Genomic DNA, 20126 nt, shown 5'->3' on the forward strand with positions numbered 1-20126 from the left:
TTCTTTCAGTGTGCCGGAGTATATTTGCTATTCCAATCTTCCTGAGTGACTGGCTGTGGGTGGTGTTTCACCGCTCGTCACAGCCCAGCATCGCTCCTGCTTGCGACACTTTGCAGCGAAGGAAAGAACGCATGACATGCTGCACTATGACGAGCGGTGAAAGGAAGACTGGGGCCGGGCTCGGAGATGTCAGGTCAACTGGAAGTTGAGGTCACATCACCGGAGCTCAGAGGTCACTTCATGGGGATGAGTGGACCTTGATAGTACCGCTCTGAGGCTGAATTGGCAACACAAGGTATTTAGAAATATCCTTCACTATCAGTTTTACAGAGATGTGGCCACTATTGCAGAGCAGTGAACCACCCCTTTAAGGTAAGCGCGCACTGATCTTTTTGCTGAGCTTTGACAGTGTAAACTGAGCAGAACCCACATTTTTTTTAGAGCGATTCGGAAACATTTCACTCAGTACTTGCTCCAAATGCCTCACCCTAAGGGCTCTTCAGTTGTCCGTGCATTTTGATCTGTGGTGAGGCTCTTCTGACCAGAGCGGAACAGGTTCCAGGGGATGCTGGATGGACTTTAGATAGAGCCCAAGGTATTTAGGCCATCTTGTTTGTTGCTCACTACCTTGTGGGGGGCAAAATATGGTCCATTACAGGGTCCCCGCAGTCGTACAGTGTTTTCTATTAAGCGTCGTATACTCCATTATTGAGGAGGATGACGACGATGACTGCGGGGAGCCCGAGGAGGATGACTAAGGGCTCTCATATATGTCTATGAGGCTGTCGCGCTCCAGTCAGGAGCCCCCCGGTCAGTCCGTTGCTTTGCGGTCTCTCTGTGAACGGACAGGCCAGGGGTCTCTTATGCCAAGTGTGACAACCTCACAAAAATATATGAAACGATCATGCTGTGGTTGGGAATGTTGCGGCCAGTCTGTGCATTCTGGTCTGTGCACGGATATCTAAAAGAGTCCTTAGAAAGAGTTTGCTCTTCCATAAACATCGCCACACTAGCCCTTAGGATGTATCTGGTGTCACAGCTCCGCCAAAGTCATGTGAATGGGGACACGTTCTGATCCTGGAAAATCTCTCTAAGGCCTGAAACACACAGCCGTGAAAACCATGTCCGTGTAAAACGGGCCGTTTTTCGGGTCAGTTTTCCGTTTTTTAGGTCCGTTTTTATGGTATGTGTGGCCTGCGTATGTATCCCGTATGCTAACCGTATGTGTGTGTGTGTGAAATGTTCTTGTGTGCGTGAGTGAAATAACTGACGTGTGTGTGTTCGTGTAAAATGTTCCGTGTGTGTGTGTGATGCACAATGTCGTTGATGCATGTCGGCAGACAGCAGACAGAGTTACGCGATGAGAATGAACTCAGGTGAACTTCACCCGACTTCATTGTCATGCTGCGGCTCTTTCTGTGTGCCGCGTAATGATTAGCGGTCACCCGTGAAGGACTCACCGGTGACCGCTAATCCTTTGACTGAATTTAGCAGGCGTCTCTCATACTTATCGTTCCCCGATGTCCGGCGCGGTGCTGCACGGCAGTTTTAAAAACTTTGGCGGCTATTACTTTTTTGAAAAAGCCGGCCGCCCATTAATCAATCTAGTATTCCCTGCTTTACCCGCCCACCGGCGCCTGTGATTGGTTGCAGTCACACACGCCCACCACGCTGAGTGACAGCTGTCTCACTGCACCCAATCACAGCAGCCGGTGGGCGTGTCTATACTGTGTAGTAAAATAAATAATGTAAACATAAACATACACACAAAATTGATTACATTAATAATAAACCATTAAGATTACAGAAAATAAGCCATAATGTAGTGAGTATATGTCGAGGTCTGACACGGCTACGCGCTTTGTCGCACCCTAATGACATCATCAGTTTACATATGCCTGTGGGCGTGACTACACAGTACTGCTGAATTTATTACATAATTATTTTAAAAAAAAAAATAACGTGTGGTTCCCAACCCAATTATAAACCAGCCAGGGAAACTCACACTGCACATCAGCTGAGCTGTCACTGAGGTTACCCGCGGCCACCGCTGGATCCAGCGGTGGTCGCAGGTAACCTCAGTGACAGCTCAGCTGATCGCGCTACTCACCTCATTTGTTGCATGGAGCTGACAGGAGCGGCGGTGTATTCTGCAGCTCCTGTCACCTGCATGTAGCAGAGCTGGATGCGACGCTGGAGGACCATGGATTACGCCAGACATGGAGGGCTTTGTCGGGGTTAATAAATTGGTGATGAGGAACTTTGTTAGTGTTTTTTATTTCTAATAAATTATTTTTTCGTGTGTGTGTGTGTTTTTTAATGTCACAGATTAATCATGGAAGGTATCTCGGGGAGACGCCTGACATGATTAATCTAGGACTTATTGGCAGCTATGGGCTGCCAATAACTCCTTATTACCCCGATTTGCCAACGCACCAGGGCAAATCGGGAAGAGCCGGGAAAAGTGCCAGAGCAGTCTCATCTAATTGATGAGGCTATTCTGGCCATCAGAGGGCCGATATTGTTAGGTTGGGTGGCTCCCCATAACGTGGGCTCCCCATCCTGAGAATACCTGCCTTCTGCAGTGTGAGTTTCCCTGGCTGGTTTATAATTGGGTTGGGAACCACACGTTATTTTTTTTTTAAAATAATTATGTAATAAATTCAGCAGTACTGTGTAGTCACGCCCACAGGCATATGTAAACTGATGATGTCATTAGGGTGCGACAAAGCGCGTAGCCGTGTCAGACCTGGACATATACTCACTGCATTATGGCTTATTTTCTGTAATCTTAATGGTTTATTATTAATGTAATCAATTTTGTGTGTATGTTTATGACATATTTTGCAAACTTTCAAGGAATAGCATCGTGCCGTCGTGTTCGACATTTAGGTAAGTATTTATTTTGTTGCTAATGATATTACAAATAATATATGTGTAAACTATATCATGTTTACATGATCATCATATTCTTTTTAATATAGTATGTTATTTTGCAAAAAACATTATTAAAAAAATAAAATATAATAAACAATTAAATAAACATAGATATTATTTTCAAACATCAGTCTTTATTTAACATCATAAAGATTGTGAAATAATATTTTTTCATATTGATTAAGCAACTGAGCCTATTTAAAATGACTCAAATTTGTTAAAAAACATAATATAACAATAATAATAATTTTTGATACATACATTATTTTTAAATCAAAACATTAAAGATCTTATGCATATTTTTAAAAATGACCAAAAAAAAACATGCAAAACAATTAATATCAGCCTTGTAATATATGTGGTTTTTAATGCAACATTTTAATACATTTTTTAATAATTCAATTTTTATTAAGAATAAAAAAAAATACAAAAAAATAATTTATTATATGAAAATAAAAATTAAACAAATAAATTATTCATAAAATGCATCGTTACTATTACCCGACTCTTGACTCACACTTATGTGACAATCTGCTTCTGCAGATGTTAGAGTAACACTTGTTGTAGGTATAGTTCGACTGGTACATGGCAATATTGTCACATCAGCACCTGAGGTAGAAGGTAATACCTGTGTGTTTTGAGCATACACAGATTGCCCAATCGGTTTACTATAGATAATATTTGGCTGATTTTGTGGTTGTTGAGTGTATGGATAAGGATTTGGAATGTGTGGGGTCTGTAATAGTGATTGTGCACTAGTTTGGCCATGGAACAAAGATGGATTTACATTTAATATTGGATTTATACTTTGTAGAGTTGGATAAATTGTAGGATTTATTTGAGCTTGACTAAGTTGCTGGATTTGACTGGGGAAAGTAGGGTTAACATTAACTGTTGATGGTAATGTACTAGTTGAGGGCATGTTTGTATGTTGGGCAGGCCACATTGATATATGAGAAGGTTGTGGGACATTCAATATGTTTGGAATATCATATGTTCGAGAAGTAGGATTTGTCAACTGACTAGTGATATCAGTTGTAGTTGGTTGGTTAGACATTGGTATAGATTGTGTTGGGGCAACATCAATACTAGTGTCATGGAAATTAGTGCGCCACTGCTCTATTGTTAGTAGCACATTATTTGGGAATGGATTTTTTTGACAGGCATCTATAAGGGTAATTATAGCAGCCCTAACCCTATCCTGATGTTCTGAATGTATTTTGGATAGACTTGTTGACAATGATCTACAAAACCGTTCACAATCAGTTTCTGGAACTAAACTATTCATAATATTCATAACTCTTGTGTCTATTAATTCGGGCAAACTTCTCATATCATCCCCCCTTCTCATTCTTCGACCCCTTAGTGTTATAGGATTAAAGCGTGGGACATTTGTTGCTATAGGAGATGGTTGACGATTTGAAATAGTGGGTTGTGTTGAAGTTTCCTGATTATTAACTGTTGATAACACACCTCTGTCAGTGGTTTGATGTTCACTTTGATGACTGTCAGGTCTGTCTGTTTCTTGGGTATTGGCTACATATGGGTCAACTTCAGCCTCTGAAGTAGCAGATGCCGATTGGATTGCGGCAGGTTGTTCATCATAATCATCCAGATTGTCATCGGTCCTGTAAGTTTAGAAAAAAAAATAAAAATTATATTTTTATTTTTTTTGGTTGTTATGTGTTTTTGTTTTTTTTTAATTTGTATAGTTTCATTTTTAAAAAAAAACTTTTTTAATATAAATGATTAAAGACAACGTACTGTGTCACCTCCATAATTGGTCTCAAGAAATCCAGATTGGAAAAATAAACATAACGCCTTTTGCGGCTTGACAATGATGATGACGTTATGGGATTAAACTCCCTCCGATATTGATCTCTTGCAGATCTCCATCGTCTTCGAACTGTATCGACTATAGAAATATTTTAAATTAAATTATAAACAACCCCAGATTTTAAATATTCAATTTTGTATATTGTTATTTAATTTTTTAATGGGGTTTTTTTTCATACAATATTTGAAAAAATATCAAAAAAGAAAAACAAAAAAACCCCAAAAAACGGGAATATATTATTAAACATAGATTTTTGGTATTAAATGTAAAAAATTAGGATACCAATAAATAGATTTAAAAAATTAACTATCGTTACAATTGTTCCAAATAATTGACACATGATTTATATGGGGTTTTTTTTGTAAAATTTATGGAAAAATACAATAACTAACAATTTAAAAATATAGGCAACCAAAAAATTAGGATATTTATACAATAACATTAGGACATTTGAAAATTGTGTGAAGGATGGTTACAAGGAAAAAATAACAAATATGTTCTGTATATTTGAACATGCTAGTATTATGGGACATTATAAATTCAATCTATATACATATAATCCGTTAATAAAATTAATCAAAATTTAGTGATTTCAGACTAATATTTTGAAAAATATATATTAAAAATGAATTATTTTTAAGAAAAAAACAAAATATAAAATATAATTAAAAACTTACCAAAACGAGCACGTTTAACTGGAGAACATCGCTCCCATCCATTGTTAGGAAAAAGTTCTTGGGCAACATCCTCCCATGCCCTCTCCACTATTAGCCGATCCCTATAGCCTTCAATTCTTGTGTCCCACAGTACAGGATGCCGTTCTACAGCAGAGATTATTCTTTCGGTATCAACTCGTGGAGACATATTTTGCTTCAAATCTTTAAAACACTTAAAGCACTGAAAAGGAATAATACATGTGCTTTGGAAAATACACACAATGTGCCGAGCCAGCTAGTAATGCAGCAAGGCAGCACGATTCTTATACCTTACACCTGCTGGACGATTTTACATTCAAATTTAAAAAATCTGCAGCACGCACACGCACCATTAGGACACGTATCCGTGTTTTAATAATTGTGCGAACACAATCATTGATTTTAATGGTGTCCGTGGATGCGTGCTCCGTACACAAAACGGACATGCTGGCGTGATACACGGACCAACAAACGCATCACGGAGACGGACTCACGGACATGACCAAAAACGCAATTGTAACCGCAAAGATCTAGTAACATTGGTGCACATTTGGCCATGTCTCCAGTATACACGGAAACGGACCAAACACGCACGTTTTTAACGGATGTGTGTCGGAGGCCTAAAATGTTATTTATGGTTTCTGCTTCCACATCGTTGGCCTCCATATGGCGGGAGTTTTGTTTGACGTTCCAAGATCCGATTCCTCGGCCAGTTTGCGCCATTAAATCTTTTCTTTGATCTGTCGCCAAATTTTTGTACAAAAAATTGGCCACATTTGCCGTTTCAGGCCAGCTCCGGCATCTTTGGGTAAAACTTAGGGGGCACATGACAAATAAATCTTATTTACTCCTCAAAAGGGACATAAAATAAGGCAGAAACGTTCTGAGCTGAAGGGTGTGACAAATTGAGAGACATGAGCTCCTTAATGTTATTGGCGCCTTCTTCATCAAGACAGGAGGACAAGACGCCGGCCTTAAGGAATGGGCCCCTTAGTGTAGTATCTGCAGGTGTGGGAGGGCTGAGCGCAGGTGACGGAGCACAAAATACACACAATATATCCCATCATATTCCTGCGCTTACTTCTTTGGCAGCTACATGGCATTTCTCGGAGAGGCCGCCATGCTGGAACGTCACAATACTGACTGGAGACAAAGGAACCATGCTGCACGCTTTCTCCAGGACCTGCAAGGAAAAATGTGCATTAGTCTGGAAAAATTCACATGGACGCACCGGAGCATTCCAGACAGTCATCACAACTATGGAAGACAAGGGCACTTTAAAGGGACATTTTTTTCTTTTTAATTAAAGGGGTACTCTGACCTTTGAAAGTTATCCTCCATCTGTGGGACATCAGCCAACTTCCTGGGGATCCCAATGCTGGGACCCCACCGATCCCGAAAACCGGGGGTCTTTCCTGTGTGAATGGGGCAGTGGTTGGTCACGCGGACTTCTGCTCCATTCATTCTTATGGAAGTGCCGAAGAGATTCTCGGCTATCTGCGGAAGTTCCTTTAAAAATGAATGGAGCAGAAGTCCTCATGATTGACCACCGCTCCATCCACATAGCTGGTGATCCCATTGATCCAGAGAACCCTATCGGGAACTTATACCCTATCCATTGGATAAGGGGTAACTTCCAAATATGATGCACAAATTAAGTGCTCAGTATAAATTTTGCAACATTTTGCTTTCACGGGTTCTTTTCCTCTCCACGTTGCAAAATGAATTAACTGAGAGTCCATCAGTGAACTTAATTCTCACCTCTTGATTTGAAGCACATAACAAGGTGTCAAACTGTCCTGAAGAAACAAAGTTTTTCGATCCGTCTGTTGACACATAAGTGATCTTCTGGCCTGTCTTTTCCAGTTCTTCCAAAAAACTGTAAAACATTACGTAGAAAATAGTATATAAATAATATATAAATGCGCCAATAAAAGGAATGCCAAGGAAAGAGGGCCGACTAGTCTGGGGAAACAACGCCCCCTTCTTCGTCTATTTAAAGGCCTAATTAGCATATTAAAAACGGAGGTAATATTGCTCAAAGCGACATTAGAGGCCATAAAGATGAAAGGTGGCCTGATTAGCTCGCCCACTCCCCTGGCACCTTTGTTCGGCAATCCGGGCTTCCCCCCAGGGTACACGGCGGAGAGATTTCTTGGATGGCAAAGGAGATCAGACATCAGACTGGGGCAGATCCTACAGGACAATGACTTGCCCTCTTGTAGACCTACAGGCTGCATTCCCGGGGAGACGATTGAGGTGGCTCGAATATATCCAACTTCGCTCCTTTGTGAAATCCTGGCTGAAAGGGGGGCGGCCCCCCTCCCCGGACACGCCCGCCCAGTTTGAACATATATTTTTGCGGGGTTCGCCTCCGTCACACCAGATCTCCCTCATTAGCGGCATGATGAACAGAAACCTTCACTCTGGGGATCCTAGCCATATTAGAAGATGGGAAGCGGAATTAGGCTTCAACCTCTCCGATGATGAAAAACAAAAAGCGTACGTGTTTTCCCACAAGATCTCAGTAGCATGCAATGCCCAGGAAAAGAGTTACAAGTTATTGGCAAGATTGAAACAATTTTCATGGGAAATGGGGATGCACACATATATCCACCTGTATACATATCAATAAGCAAATGATATCCCCAAAATATTGGATTCCTGATGACAGGACATACTCCTATATCTACTACAAAAAAATGTGAAAATCACACAGTGGAGTAATAAAGTCCAAAATATCTTTATTAGAAAAAATTCACAAACAGTTAAAAAAGTGGGAAATGCACACACACAATTCTCCAAAGTAACATAAATAAGGAGGACACTAAAAAGGACCTCACATCGTGGGGACCAGGGCCAAAGTATAGATGACTGGATATTATAGGCAAATATACTCAGATAGTACAACAGAGTGCCTGATGTCAGTCATTATTAACATAGTGCAAACCCCCCTAAAAGATAATATAAGGTTTATCTATAGGTACAGCGAATCTCTCATCAATTCCATATAGCCATATTCAGGGTAAACCCAGTAACATACCAATGCTCTATGATGGAGGGGAGAAAGCCGGTCCTAGGTCCAAGCCCAACAGCTGTTTCGGATCACCTTTTTCAAGGGACACCGCACGTTGCCATGATCCCCTCTCCCTCGCCCTTAAGTAGTATGTGCAATTAACCATCATCCCGTCCAGCCGCTCTTGTGCGCACACCCCCAGATGTACTCCGGATCTGACGTATGCAAACACTCCGGCGGCAGGTGATATCAAACCGCGCATGCGTCGGGGAAAATTTCCCCGTGACGTCACTCACGCATGCGCGGTGCTACCTATGATGCCGCCGGGTGTGCACACCTGGAAGTCACGCTGAGAGACGCGCGCTGTGCAGCCACGAACGGGGTGATGGCAGCACAGAGGAGCCAAGAGTAAAACCGCCCATAGATATGAACATTAGTAAATGGGAATCAGCATGATTTAAAGTGTAGGTGAACTCCTAACCAGGACATCATCCACTATACCCACCACGGAGTGTCATAACATACACTTTTTCCAAAGGTATATATAGTACTATTTCATAATCCACTCAGGGGCAAGTGCATACACATAAACTATAACTACCATAATTTACACTAGAATGGAAGTATGCACATAAACTGTAGCTACTCTAGGGCAAATATATAAACCTAAGCTAAGACTATTCTCTCCAAGGTAAACATATAGTCGTGGATTATACCTACATTTCTCTGGAGTAGATGTATATGCATAAATTATAACTACTTACTCCAGAGTAAAGAAATCCATTTATTTATTTTAATAAAATCCAACTACACTCATCTGAGATAAGTATATATACATAAGTTATTGCTGTATTTCTCTGGAGTAAATAAATGCCTATAAGTTGTAAGTATTCTCTCTAAGGTAGGCGTATGCACATAGATCATAACCTCCCTACTCAGGAAGGTATACATGCACATAAATTATAGCCACCTTCTCAAAGGTAGGTGCATGCACACAATGTTGATCCGTTTTAGATATATCCATCTTGGATCATTATACCAGCAGGTGCCACAGACCAACCGCCCGGCACCGTGATCATCCGCTCCGAAAGTGGCACACACGGCGGGCTACACACACCGCGGCTGCAGCCCACAAGCACACGCCCACCTCGAAGGGAACCAAAAATAGGAATAGGAATCGAGCTGCTGCGTAGCGTGGGAAGGAACCTACTCAGGTCATTATATACCATACCCACCAACAAGCTCAAGGTATTCGTGATACCCATCAAGACATATACAATACCAATTTCATGGTCCCCTCCGGGGCAAACATGCGCACATGAGCCGCAAACACAGCACACGCAAGCCCCCTCGCACACACCACCCCCAAAGCGAACCACCACAACACCAGGCGATCAGACCACGACACCGGTCGGCAGGACAATGATCCACAAGATCAATCACAAAACTAACATGGTACAGGAAAAAAGGAAACTTAGGCTAAGCTCAGATTTTTAATGGCATATTGCACATCTATAACGAAACACATTAATCCAGATCCTGCTCCAATTTTCAGATCGTGGTTATACGAGAATTTCATAGTGATGATCCAGGACCAGTGTTCGAATCAGGGAAGAAGAAGAATATGGGGATCAATTAGACAAGTCCTCAGATGGAATTCTGTTACGAAAACATATAGACAACATGCAATTAGAAGACAACATAATGACAGACGAAAAATAAAATATATAAAAACCTATGAGAATCCATAAAGGATAAGGAGGTCACCCACCCCCATCAGGCTAACCAAATCATGTGTTGAGGAATGGAGCAAAGCTTAACTGCTCATTTAGACCACCAGGGGACAAGGTCCCAAGAATAAAGATCCACCTACTTTCCAGTTTAGAGAGGACTAGTTTCATGTTACCTCCGCGGATCCCACCATTGACCAGGTCAATCCCCACCACCTTCAGTCCAGTAGGGTCACAATTGTGATGGACTTTAAAGTGCCTAGGGAGAGTCCTGAGCAGCGTGAGATCCGTCACTGACGGAGCTTTTAGGATGTCACGAACATGCTCGCGAATGCGAACCCGCAATTGTCTAGTTGTAAGGCCTATATAAATCAAATTACAGGGGCATGTGGCGTGGTAAATCACGTACGTGCTGCTACATGAAATATATTTTGTTATGCAGAAACGTCGTTTTCCATCCGCCGAAAAGAATTCCTTGCCCCTTATAACATTACCAGAGGTGCAGGTTATGCACTCGCCACATGTGTAACATCCCACTCTTGGAGGACCGGAGCCAAAGGGGCCATCCGGTTTCTTGGTAACATAATGGCTGTCCACCAGAAGGTCCCGTAGGCTCCTCCCTCTCCTAGCGGCATGATGAACAGAAACCTTCACTCTGGGGATCCTAGCCATATTAGAAGATGGGAAGCGGAATTAGGCTTCAACCTCTCCGATGATGAAAAACAAAAAGCGTACGTGTTTTCCCACAAGACCTCAGTAGCATGCAATGCCCAGGAAAAGAGTCACAAGTTATTGGCAAGATGGTACCAATGTCCGGCTAACCTGCATAGAGCCTTCCCCTCGGTCCCAGAGGAGTGCTGGCGCTGTGGCTTGGGTAGTGGCACGTTATCACACATTTGGTGGGGATGTAACAGAATATCCAATTTCTGGATTCAGGTTTTTACAATCTACAACCAAATGACAGGAGAAAACATAGCTCCCTCCATAAAGATTGCTCTTCTTTCTATTCTACCCGGCTCATTGGGGCGTCAGAAGAAGTGCCTTTTGCGGTTCTTTTTGATTGCGGCCAGAGCAGTCATCCCAAGACACTAGAGGTCCACAGTGACCCCTGGAATGGGGGAATCGCAAGCGGAGCTATCTCATTTGTGCCATATGGAGGAACTTTCATCTTGGGTTACGGGCACCAACGAGACGTTTATCAGACTCTGGCAGCCGTGGATCATGTTCAAGGAGTCCCCTGCCTTCCGGGATCTGTTCCAGTGACAGCACACTTATAACTCCCCTTTTACCTTCCTCCCTAGTCCCCTTGTGAATGTTTTCCCCACCCCTCCTTTCTCTCTACTCTGCTATTTTCTCTTTATTATCTCTACTCTGCTATTGACACACACTCTAACATAGCCGCTTTCTAGTATGGTATAACATATAGATCGATGGGCTTAGCTATGCAAATGCAGAAATAAAACTACTGCAACATGTAAATACGACACTGTCACAAGGGTCTGGGAGACCAAGAGATAGAGCAGATAAACTAGCAAACCCTAAATAAAAGTATATATTGGTCTGAAAGTGTATTATGAGGGCTATATATGTACCAAGGGCAGTGGCCCACCTAGGCAAACTGTAGTGGCAAATCCTCTCTTCTCTTTTCTGTATGCATGTTATATATTCTTCTCTTGAAAAATTTCAATAAAAACAGATTGGTTAAAAAAAAAACAAAAAACACAGAGGTAATAAATGTTATTTTTAAGGCTTGATTTTAGAGAATGCTGTTATACAGGGCGTGTTAGGAAGGGGATTTTGGCATACACATGTAAATGCTGCTGGCTTGGAGGGCAGAGGGGACCTCACAGGTTCCCTTTGAAGACGTTCTGTCACCAGGTTTGTCCCCTTTAAGCTGAGGCCACCAGTGAGCTCTTATGTATAGCATTCCAGAATACAGTGGAACCTTGGATTAAGAGTAACTTGGTTTGGGAGCGTTTTGCAATAAGAGCAAATACTCACTGTGCACACTTCCGGTTCCGTCCTTTCACCGCGCTCTGACCAGCTCTGGAGGTAACTTTCTGTACATATGCATTGTATTCAGTTTACCATTGCATAGTACATGGTGAAAAGAATAGATCCAGCATCCAAGTTCCAATTGAATGAAAAAAATATTCTTTATTCGAAGATAAAAAGGTTCTTCCATAATAGTAAAATCCAATTTACATGGCAGGGTAGAAAAGAAAAACGGATTTTTGTGTACTCACCGTAAAATCGTTTTCTCTTAGCCATCATTGGGGGACACAGGACCATGGGTGTTATGCTGCTTATCCATAGGAGGACACTAAGTAGATGCAAAGATGTTAGCTCCTCCCCTGCAGTATACACCTGAAAAAAGCTAAAACCCAACAGGGCAAAAGGGAGGGTGCTGTGTCCCCCAATGATGGCTAAGAGAAAACGATTTTACGGTGAGTACACAAAAATCCGTTTTTCTCTGACGCCTCATTGGGGGACACAGGACCATGGGACGTCCTAAAGCAGTCCCTGGGTGGGTAAACAATAAACAACGCAACCCAAGGACTAGGAACCAGTCCCAGATAGCCAGGAGCGCCTACTGAGATAGGTGCTCCACTATCGTTTGCAGAATTTTCCTACCTAGGTTCGCCTCAGCCGAAGCCTGGGTTTGGACTCGGTAATGCTTTAAAACAGTATGTAGGCAAGACCAGGTCGCAGCCTTACACCTCTGTTCCACTGATGCCTAATGGTCCAAAAGGCACCAACTGCTCGCGTGGAATGAGTCCGAAGCCTATTAGGAATGGGCTTGAGTTGCAAGCGGTAGACCTCCTGGATCGCAGAGTGAATCCAGCGAGCCAGCGTTGCCTATGAAGTGCCTCTCCTTTCTTAAGCCTTTCAGGAATGACGAACAAGGAGTCTATGTTCACACACACATATACAGTATATATACACACACACACACACACTATATAAAGCTGAATGTATGTATGTATGTATGTCCGGGATTGGCATCTGCACCGTCGTAGCTACAGCCACAAAATTTTGCACACTCACACGTCTGGACCCCGAGAGCGTCATAGGTTATGTTGTGAGGCGAAATTTTAACCCCGTGCGTTCCAATTTATCAATCATTTTGCCCCTATCTACATAATGGGGAAAAAGTGAAACAAAAAGTGAAACGAAAAGTGTATCCGCACCGTCGCATTTACAATCACGAAATTTTGCAGACACACCTCATGTGACCCAGGGAACGTCGTACACTATGTTTTGACAGGAAAATGTAAACCCGTGCTTTACAGTTAGTCTCCAAAAAACATGGCTCCATTAAAGTAAATGGAGCCTGGGACTACAGGTTATTAGTAGGAGCTGTGATTGGTTGCTATAGGAAAAAAAGACATTCAAAGTATAAGAAGCTTATATGTGAGGTAATAAGATGTCGGTGGGAAGACGGATAATCAAAGACAGACAGAGAGACAGACAGAGAGACAGACAGGGAAAGAGACAAACGGTGAAAGAGACACACAGAGACACACAGAGACAGACCTGGAAAGAGACTAACCTGGAAAGAGACTGACCTGGAAAGAGACAGATGAGGAAAGAAACAGAGCGATAGAGACAGACAAAAAGAAGGATTTTTGTGTACTCACCGTAAAATCTCTTTCTCTGAGTCTTCATTGGGGGACACAGAACCATGGGTATGCTGCTGTCACTAGGAGGCTGACACTAAGTAGACAGAAAAAGTTAGCTGCTCCCCAGCAGTATACACCCCGAGCCGGAGGCGGGCTTAATTCAGTTTATGCACAAGCAGTAGGAGGAGAACCAAAACAACCATAGATAAGTCAAAGTAAAAATTATAACCAAGTCGCCGTGCGACAAGTGGCCTGGGAATATGGACCACTGAGGCAATAGGCAGGCAATATGTAATACAAAACAAGCAAGGTGGGTGCTGTGTCCCCCAATGAAGACTCAGAGAAAGAGATTTTACGGTGAGTACACAAAAATCCTTCTCTCTCTTTCGTTTCATTGGGGACACAGGACCATGGGACGTCCAAAAGCAGTCCCTGGGTGGGAAGAGAACAAGCACCGGAGATAGGTAGGAAACAGCTTCTCCCTGTCGGGCTTGACCAGACCTGCAAGCACCTACCTTGTTACAGGTGTGCTACTGCCGCCCGCAAAAAAGTACACCAAGACTGGCCTCTGCCGATACTTGGGTGTGATCATGGTAGAACCTAGCATAGGTATGCAGACTAGACCAGGAGGCGACTCCGCGGACCTGGCCGGTCGACGTCTGAAGTCCAATCGTCCAAGATGCTCCCATTGCACGGGTAGAGTGCGCCTTCACTGCCCGCGGCGGGATCCGTTCTTCATGCGATAGGCCTCAAACATAGCGGAATGGATCAATGTGGCAATCTTGGTCTTGGACGCCGGCATGCCCCTCCCAATCTCCCCATCTGGGTGGAACGGCGAGACAGCCCTGGACAGAAAGAGGGGTCTGGCCGGAGCACCCCCCCCCTGTCCAGGTGGAGGACCCGAAAAAGGGGGAGAAAACGACCAGAGAGGGCTGCCCACCTTGGCGCCCTTCGGAAAAACGTGATGGCAACGAGGAACCCACTTTCCAAAACAGGTGAGAACAGGAGGAAACTCGGAAAGGAACAAACAGGGTACCTTGAAGCGAACCCATCACCAGATTAAGGTCCCACGTTTCTAGTGGACGACGATACAGCAGAGCCAGATGGGTGACTCCCTGGGTGAAGGTCTTGATCGGCGGACGAGAAGCGAGAGGCTTCTGAAACCGAATTGATAGAGTCGACACCTGGCCCTTAAAGGGAGGCGCGAGAGACCCGCATCCAGACTTGACTGCAAAAATGCCAGCAATAACGGAAGGGAGAAGGAGCAAAGAGAAGAGAAGATATGCTCCTCACACCACCGGAGGAACTCTCCACGTGTGGTAATAGATTCTCGATGAAACTGGGTTCCTGGCCTTAATCATTGTCTGTATCGCTCTTGTCGAAAAGGCAGAGGTGGTACGCCTGGGCCATCACCAGAGAGGTCGGAAGGCTTCCAGTGGAGCGGTAGTTTGGACCTGGGAATGAAGGTGAAACCGGGGGGGACGCCGAAGACGAGACCTGGCGGGTCCGCTTCGAGCAGTGGATAAGGTCCCTGGTACGGGACTCACCTCCCCCTGAAGGGATTGCGCCAATCCTGTGGAGGTATGACGGAGCGTCGGCAAGGGGCGCAGTGCATGTGCAACGACCTGAGAGGCCTCAGCGAGGTGATCTATGGACTGAGACAGGGACGCTAACCAGCCGGCAGGGGCGGGATGCAGGGCCCTGCAGTGTCAGGGGTATGCGGTGGCTGTTATCACTAAATATGACATCATTTGGGGGAATTTACAAATGAGGGTACTAAGTACAGCAACCGTGACCCTTACAGGTCAAATAAATTCAAGCCTGAGTATTATATGTATTAACCCTACTGAGATATCATTTTGGGGGAATAAACCTTGATAGTAAAAAACTACAGTTCCGTTTTATATGTATGTATCTATGATGTAAAACTAGATGCCTGAACAAGCACCTGTATAAATCTAACATATATCTAAAATAACTCAACCCCTGATAAAAAACACTATCTTTTGAGTCTGTTTCTGTTCATGGAAAATAGAGAGTATGTGGATCACAGGTTATAAAGGTTGCTGCAGCCTCAGCAATCCGCAGACTGGGAGTCTGTTTTTTTTCTGTTTTTTTTTCTTTTTAAAATGGACACTGAAGGAGGCTGGAGGGCGGGAGAGCGGGAAAAGATCAACCACCACCCCTACTGTGATGCCTGGGGCTGAGTGGAGGGCGGAGACGGACCGGCCGGCGGCCAATAGCGCTGCAGCGGGGGGAGGGCCTGGGACGCTGGAGACAAGGCCGCAGCCGGGGCCTAAATTTTTGGAGCGCCGGAGCGAGAGAAGGTAGAGACCAGCGGTCCTACCTGAAAACAGTGGCGGTGCAACAGCGATGTCCTTTGTGCCGGCAGGGAGCTCTGCGCGCGTGCCGGTGCGCTCCGCCGACTGCTGGGACGTGGCTGGGGCGCAGGGCGTCTAGGCCGCGACCGGGGCCTAAATTTCTGCAGCTGCCCGAGAAGATGGGCGTCCTACCTGATATCCGCGGATGTCCTGTGTGCCGGCCGGGAGTTCTGCGCGCGGGCCGGTGCGCTCCGCCGACTGATGGGACGTGGCTGGGGCGCAGGACGTCTAGGCCGAGACCGGGGCCTAAATTTCTGCAGCTGCCCGAAGAGGAGAAGGTAGGAGATGAGCGTCCTACCTGATATCCGCGGCGCCGCATCAGCGTTGTCCGGTGTGCAGGCAGAGAGCTCTGCACATGTGCCTGTGTGCCCCGCACACCGATGGAATGGCTGCGGGCTCCAGGGGAGTAGAAGTAGGGAAGGCAGGGAGGTGGACGCCGGTGGGGGTGGGAGCACCTCTGCGAATGTGGACAGCGCTGCGGGCCCATCATAAAATCCAGACGCGCTGCGTAGGTCCAGTCCCTATTGCCGAGCCCCGTGCACCCTTTGGGGTGATACCACAGGGTGGATCAGGGGTGCCTATGAAGGTTCACAGGCAGGATGGTGGCGGCTATGGAAGCAGTACCCTTTGCTCAACTGCACCTCCACCCACTGCAGCTAGCCCTTCTAGCGGCCTGGGACAAGAGCCCCTTCTCCCTGGACAGACATCTTCACCTGACGCCTTCAGTCAGGTACGCACTCCGCTGGTGGCTTCGGTGCTCATCCCTATCGAAGGGGAGATCTTTTCTCCCAGTGAACTGGCTGGTCCTGACCACGGACACCAGCCTCCTAGGCTGGGGAGCAGTGTACCGGCACCACACTGCTCAAGGACGTTGGACGCTCCAGGAGTCTTTCCTTCCCATAAACATCCTGGAACGCCGTGCGATCTTCCTCGCGCTCAGAGCTTTCTGCCCTCTGCTAGCGGGTCATCAGATTCGAGTCCAATCGGACAATGCGACAGCTGTAGCCTATATCAATCGGCAGGGGGGCACCCGCAGCAAAGTGGCTTATCTCGAGGCCCACAAGATCCTCAGCTGGGTCACGCGACCCGCAGTCCATCGGCGCGGATGCTCTAGTCTGCTCCTGGCACCACTTCCGCCTGCCTTACATATTTCCACCTCTACCCCTGCTGCCGCGGGTAATCAGGAAGATCAAGGCAGAGGGAGTCCCGGTGATACTGATAGCACCGGACTGGCCCAGGCGCGCCTGGTACGCAGAATTAGTACAAATGCTCACAGACGCACCGTGGCGCCTTCCAGACATCCCAGACTTGCTGACCCAAGGGCCCATTTCCCATCAGAACTCCAGAGCCCTGAAGCTGACGGCATGGCCATTGAGACCTGGGTATTAACAAGAGCGGGATTCTCCCCCGCGGTTATTTTCACCATGATCAGCGCCCGAAAGCCTGCTTCATCCCGCATTTACCACCGTACGTGGAAAATCTTCCTTTCATGGTGCAGGGAAACTAACGTCCAGCCTATGCCTCTGGCCATTCCCAGAATTCTCGATTTTCTACAGTCTGGCTTGCAAGCGGGGTTGGCTCTCAGTTCCCTTAAAGGGCAGGTCTCAGCGCTCTCAATCTTCTCCCAATGCGCCTGGCTCAAAAACCGCAAGTCAAGACCTTCCTCCAGGGCGTTTCCCATCTAGTTCCCCCGTACAAACGGCCGCTGGAACCATGGGACCTCAACCTCGTTCTGGACGTTCTCCAGAGGTCTCCCTTTGAACCCCTCAAGGAATCCTCCCTTGCTCTTCTGTCCTGGAAGGTAACATTCCTGGTGGCAATTACGTCCATCAGACGGGTTTCAGAGCTAGCAGCACTCTCTTGCCGCGGGCCTTTTCTGATCTTTCACCAGGACAAGGTGGTTCTGCGCCCCCTTCCGGATTTCCTTCCAAAGGTTCTTACCCAGTTTCATTTGAACAAGGACATTGTTCTGCCTTCCTTTTGTCCACACCCGGTTCATAGGGTGGAAAGGTCTCTGCATTCGTTAGACCTCGTGAGAGCTCTCAGATATTACATATCCAGGACAGCCCCCTTTAGGAAAACGGACTCTTTGTTCGTCATTCCTGAGGGGCCTAAGAAGGGGCAGGCAGCTTCAAAGGCGACTCTGGCTCGCTGGATTTGCTCTGCGATCCAGGAAGTCTACCGCTTGCAACTCAAGCCCATTCCTAGTGGGCTGCGGGCTCATTCCACGCGAGCAGTTGGCGCTTCGTGGGCCATTCGGCATCAGGCTTCAGTGGAACAGGTGTGTAAGGCTGCGACCTGGTCTAGCCTACATACGTTTTCAAAGCATTACAGAGTCCATACCCAGGTTTCAACTGAGGCAAATCTGGGTAGGAAAATTCTGCAAACGGCAGTAGAGCTCCTCTCTTAGTAGGCGCTCCAGGCTGTCTGGGACTGGTTCCTAGTCCTTGGGTTGTGTTGTCTTCGTTTATGTTTCCCACCCATGGACTGCTTTAGGACGTCCCATAGTCCTGTGTCCCCCAATGAGGCATCAGAGAAAAACGGATTTTTGTGTACTCACCGTAAAATCGTTTTCTCTTAGCCATCATTGGGGGACACAGCACCCACCCTGTTGGGCTTTGGTTCTCTCAATACCTTATTTAGTTATGACTCTTCTTTTCTCATGTTCCTCTGTTGAGAAGGTTTTACTGGTTTTTTCTCCTACTGCTTGTGTACTAAAACAGGCTGCCTGGCCCGGCCAGGGGGTGTATACTGCAGAGGAGTAGCTATGATTTTGCATCTACTTAGTGTCCTCCTATGGATAGGCAGCATAACACCCATGGTCCTGTGTCCCCCAATGAGGCGTCAGAGAAATTCGCTTTGATATAAGAGTAACTTGGTTTAAGAGCTCACTACCGGAACCAATTATGCTCGTAATCAAAGATTACACTGTACTGTATATAAGAGCCCAGGCTGCTGTGTAGAACGTAAAAATCAGCTTTATTATACTCACCTGCCGGCCATCAGGTCTGATGGTCACTGTTGGTCTCAGTCCGGCGCCTCCTCCATCTTGTGTGCTCTCCGTCCTCCTTCCCAGCTCCGTGTGGATGATGCGTCATACATCATCCACACAGAGGTCCCCATTGCGCTCCCGCACAGGTGCCCTTCTCTCTGCCATGATGAGGGCAGAACAAAGGACTGTAATGCACAGGTGTGGGGAAGGTGGGCGGCAATGGAAGGAAGAGATGAGGTGCCAGACCGAGATCAGCGAAGCCCATTGGACCGGACCATCACACAGGTGAGTATAATAGGAGCTGTTTTCTAATGTTAGAAATGGCAGCCTGGGCTCTTACATACAGTATTCTGGAATGCTGTATATAGGGGATCACTGGTGGTGGGCGAAGTTTATAGGGGACAAATCTGGGGACAGGTTCCCTTTAATTCCCCTATAGTGCCATTGCAGGGAGCATATAGACATGAATACGCCGAGTCCTCCACTGATGCAGCTCTTACCTCGGTCCTTGTGGTGGAGGATTGATCCCATTTGGTTTGATCTCGGAGGTTTTTGGAGTTCCTCCTCAACTATGCAGATTATTTTCCTTTAGAAATATTTCCTCCAAATTAATATCTGCAACCTAGAAAAGAAATAGGAAGGAAGCACATAATGCGGAGAGACGGACGCTGCACGGGGGACAGAGGCACGGCCAAGACTCTCACCTTCTCTGGCCGATGCTGAATTACATACTGGGCCAGGTTCAGAACAGCCACGGCATCCTCCGAGGGGTCGTGGCCATTCGCGTCTGCACGCTGAATCTCTCTCCTGCAAGAACACTATCATATTATCGTGGTATACCGTGATACAAAAAGTCTCATGTTGCAGATAAAAATGTGAAAAATAAATATAAAGAATTCTTTGTTGTGTGGATGT

At 45.7% G+C, this 20126-nt stretch overlaps 1 pseudogene; it reads right to left on the reverse strand.

Moving 5' to 3' along the window:
• LOC142246687 (RNA exonuclease 5-like) overlaps positions 1-20126 on the reverse strand; it is a 48512-nt pseudogene that overhangs the window by 14880 nt on the left and 13506 nt on the right.

The sequence above is a fragment of the Anomaloglossus baeobatrachus genome, chromosome 7 (genome assembly GCF_048569485.1).
Source record: "Anomaloglossus baeobatrachus isolate aAnoBae1 chromosome 7, aAnoBae1.hap1, whole genome shotgun sequence".
Lineage (NCBI taxonomy): Eukaryota > Metazoa > Chordata > Amphibia > Anura > Aromobatidae > Anomaloglossus > Anomaloglossus baeobatrachus.